This window comes from Gorilla gorilla, chromosome 11, assembly GCF_029281585.2.
Source record: "Gorilla gorilla gorilla isolate KB3781 chromosome 11, NHGRI_mGorGor1-v2.1_pri, whole genome shotgun sequence".
Classification (NCBI taxonomy): domain Eukaryota; kingdom Metazoa; phylum Chordata; class Mammalia; order Primates; family Hominidae; genus Gorilla; species Gorilla gorilla.
The window spans coordinates 59,257,428-59,261,320 of record NC_073235.2 but is presented as its reverse complement, the minus strand read 5'-3'; the positions used below and the strand labels follow the sequence as shown (position 1 = coordinate 59,261,320).

Genomic DNA, 3,893 nt, shown 5'->3' with positions numbered 1-3,893 from the left:
TTTGTAGTTTTCCTTGTAGAGGACTTCCAACTCCTACATTAGGTATATTCCTAAGTATTTTACTTTTTTTGCAGCTATTGTAACAAGGGTTGAGTTCTTGATTTGATTCTCCATTTGGTTGGTGTTGGTGTACAGAAGAGCTACTGATTTGTGTACATTAATCTTGTATCTGGAAACTTTGCTGAATTCTTTTATCAATTTTAGGAGCTTTCTGAAGGAGTCTTTAGGGTTTTCAGGGTAAATGATCATATCGTCAGCAAACAGTGACAGCTTGACTTCCTCTTTACCAATTTGGATGCCCTTTATTTCTTTTTCTTTTTCTTTTTCTTTTTTTTTTCAAGACAGAGTTTTGCTCTTATTACCCAGGCTGGTATGCAATGGCGCTATCTTGGCTCACTGCAACCTCTGCCTACTGGATTCAAGCAACTCTCCTGCCTTAGCCTCCTGAGTAGCTGGGTTTATAGGCATGCACCACCATGCCCAGCTAATTTTTGTATTTTTAGCAGGGATGGAGTTTCACTATGTTGGTCAGGCTGGTCTCGAACTCCCGACCTCAAGTGATCCGCTGACCTCGGCTTTCCAAATTCCTGACAGGCATGAGCCACCGCACCTGGCCTATTGGATGCCCTTTATTTCTCTCTCTTGTCTGATTTGTGCAAAAACTTTGATCAAAACTTAGATGAATTCAGTCAGGTATGATGTTTCATGCCTGTAATCCCAGCACTTTGGGAGGCCGAGGCCAGCAGATCACCTGAGGTCAGGAGCTCAAGACCAGCCTGGCCAACATAACAAAACCCCATCTCTACTAAAAATACAAAAATTAGCCGGGCGTGGTGGTGCGCATCTGTAATCCCAGCTACTCAGGAGGCTGAGGCAGGAGAATTGCTTGATCCCAGGTGGCAGAGTTTGCAGTGAGCCAAGACCATGCCACTGCACTCCAGCCTGGGTGACAGAGCTAGGTTCCATCTCAAAAAAAAAACAAAAAACAAAAAACAAACGAACAAAAAAACTTAGATGAATTGATCCAAATGGATTCTATTCTTCTATTCTTGGGAAATTTGAAAAACGAAGCTTGAGAAACTCAGTTCCTTAGCAGTGAAACTTGTGACATAAAAGCTATGATAAAGAAAAGGACAAAGTAGAAAATGCAGTGATTTGAGATTCTGGGCCAGCAGAGGAAGCCAGTGTGTTGAAAGAGAAGAATGGAGTTGATTTGCTGGAAGGAGCAGCAAAGAGGAAGGCTGGCATTCCTAGAGATAGGAAGTGGACTCTCTATCCCAGTTCTACCTTATGTGAAGCCTACCTCTATCTCTTTCCCTGGTCTCTGATTTTATGAGAGTTGAGCAAGCTTACATGACATTCTGATTGTTGCACCAAAAGAACTTTGACCAGAGCAACCATGTAATAGCACCATCATAAACTAATGGCCTCAAAAGACAAATAAAATTAGTAACCTTCCCCCTACTTCCTACTACTAAACAGTGCACAGGATTTAGGAACTCTAAAGAATGTGGTCATTTTCAGAAATAAAAGTAATGGTGGATTTTTTCATACGGCTATGCTCTGACCCACCACTAAATCACGCAGACCCATTTCACCTGCCTCTGGCAAAATAGACTCTTTTCTTTCACAACCAGGTATGGATTTTTTTTCTGTTTTATTACATTATTGCAAGCAATGCTGCCTGCCAAACCACATGCCCTTAAACTGAAATGGCTTCTAGGCAAGCACTGGATTATCTGTGACAGTAAATCAGTCAATATGCTTGGCCTAGGTACCACAGCAGTTAAATAGACATCTTTGGCTTCAGGAGGGGAAACCTTCCTTCAGATACCCAATTCAGCTTCTAATAAGGCCTTTTGAAAAGCTTTTTATTTAAATCGTATTTTAAATCACTGAGAAGTTTATTGTGAGGTTTGATATGAGATATAAAGGCCTGGAAAGATAATAGACAACAGTTCTGAATTAAACACTGAATGCATAACAAGTAAAAGCAAAATATTTAAAGTTATTTTAACATTTAAATTATTCCACAAGAAAAAATTTTTGAGAGTCATGAAATGTCTGGCCACTGCTCACCATATATGAATTGAATGCTCTAGCTGTGTATACTGCAAGCAGGAAATAATGCCTAACACAACAGTGTATTGGAGAGTAGACTCAGTGTTTTCAGTGTGCACTGGTGGATGGATTTCTTTATCTCCTCTGGGAGGGATAAGATCCAAAGGTTAGAACAGGCTCAAATAAATTCAGTTCAGTATGTGTGGTCTCTTCTGAATTATTTCAAAGCCTTACTGTCTAGCTTCAATCCTGTTCCCCTACTTCATGTTATCTCAATTATATATCTTTGAAAAATTGGAGAAAATAGTATTCATTTATTTGTAAAGACATTAGAGATTCTGGACATTAGAGGATGCCTGAAGCACAAAAGTACAGAAGAGTGTAAAGATAATCATTTCTATAGATCACCTATTGTTATGTTTGTCTTGTCACTCATAGCTTTCCATATCTTCACATGTACCACATATTTTCAAGAAATAAAGAAGAAAGATATATACGTTGATATTTTTGTTTATATATTCCACCCCAAATATCTTAAACATAACTTGCTATCTTGTATTTATATTATCTTTATATCTAAAAATAAAAGAGCTCCTCAGGGATGATTTTATACAGTGTGGCTAAAATGTAGAAATGGAGTCAAGGATGCTGAAACACTTGGTAATTAGGTAAATAATCACAGATTATTCACAGCAGTGCCTATTATACAGTAAAAAATAAGAAGTAAATTTATGTATTAGATTTGCTAAAATGTGACCAACAAGACTCTTGCCAGGTGTCCTAATGAAAGTGGTACTGTCTTTAAACCCTGCATGGCAATCCCTGATATGCCTCCATGATATCCAGGGAAGACAGGACAACCTGGAAGTCCAAACGCTTCCTTAAGAGCATCCAACTTTTAGATGATTAACCAAAATGCCTCATTGTGGAAGTGACATTGTGGGTTCCAAACATACAGATCCACATATACTTCTGAGGGAAGTCTGTGCAGCTGATGGACAAGAACACTATAACGCACAAGGCCATCTGAGGCCATCCAGAAAACAACTCCGCTCTGGAGAAACTGTTGCCTCATATCTGAGGGAATGTGGGCTTTGTGTTCACCAAGGAGGTCTTCACTGAGATTAGGGACATACTGCTGGCCAATAGGTGCCAGCTGATACCTGTGCAGGTGCCATTGCCCCACCTGAAGTCACTGTACCAGCCCAGAACACTAGTCTGGGGCCCAAGAAGTCATTTTTCTTCCAGGCTTTAGGCATCACCACTAAAATCTCCAGGGTCACTATTGGAATCCTCAGTGATGTACAGCTGATGAGGACTGGAGACAAATTGGAAGCCAGTGAAGCCACCCTGCTGAACATGCTGAACACTGCCCAGCTCTTCTCCTTTGGACTGATCATCAAGCGGGTGTTTAACAACAGCAGCATCTCCCACACTTAAAGTCCTTGCCATCACAGAGGAAACTGCATTCTCACTTCCTGGAGGGTGTCCACAATGTTGCCAGTGTTTGCAGATTGATTACCCAATTAGATGTGAATTCTCTGAGGATTAAAATCAAAACTCAGCTTAGTATATCATCTAAAGCAGACAATCCATTAACTACTTGGTGAATAAGGGCACTAACATTTTTTGTGGGAGTGGTAGCACTAGAGACATGGGCAAAGAGTCTACATTCTTTAAATGGATTCCAGGACTAATCTTTACTTTGAGGCAAAAGAAGTGTCAGATATTTTAGATATAATTAAAGATGTCCCTGGTTTTGCCTAATCTTGATTATTCTCTTCTTTCAGTTTGCTTTAAGTTTAATTTGCTTTTCTTTTTCCAGTGTCTTA

At 39.8% G+C, this 3,893-nt stretch overlaps 1 pseudogene; it reads left to right on the top strand.

The window, feature by feature from the left end:
• The first annotated feature begins 2,896 nt into the window (after window positions 1-2,896).
• LOC101153189 (large ribosomal subunit protein uL10-like) lies at window positions 2,897-3,671 on the top strand (annotated as a pseudogene).
• The last annotated feature ends 222 nt before the right edge of the window (window positions 3,672-3,893 follow it).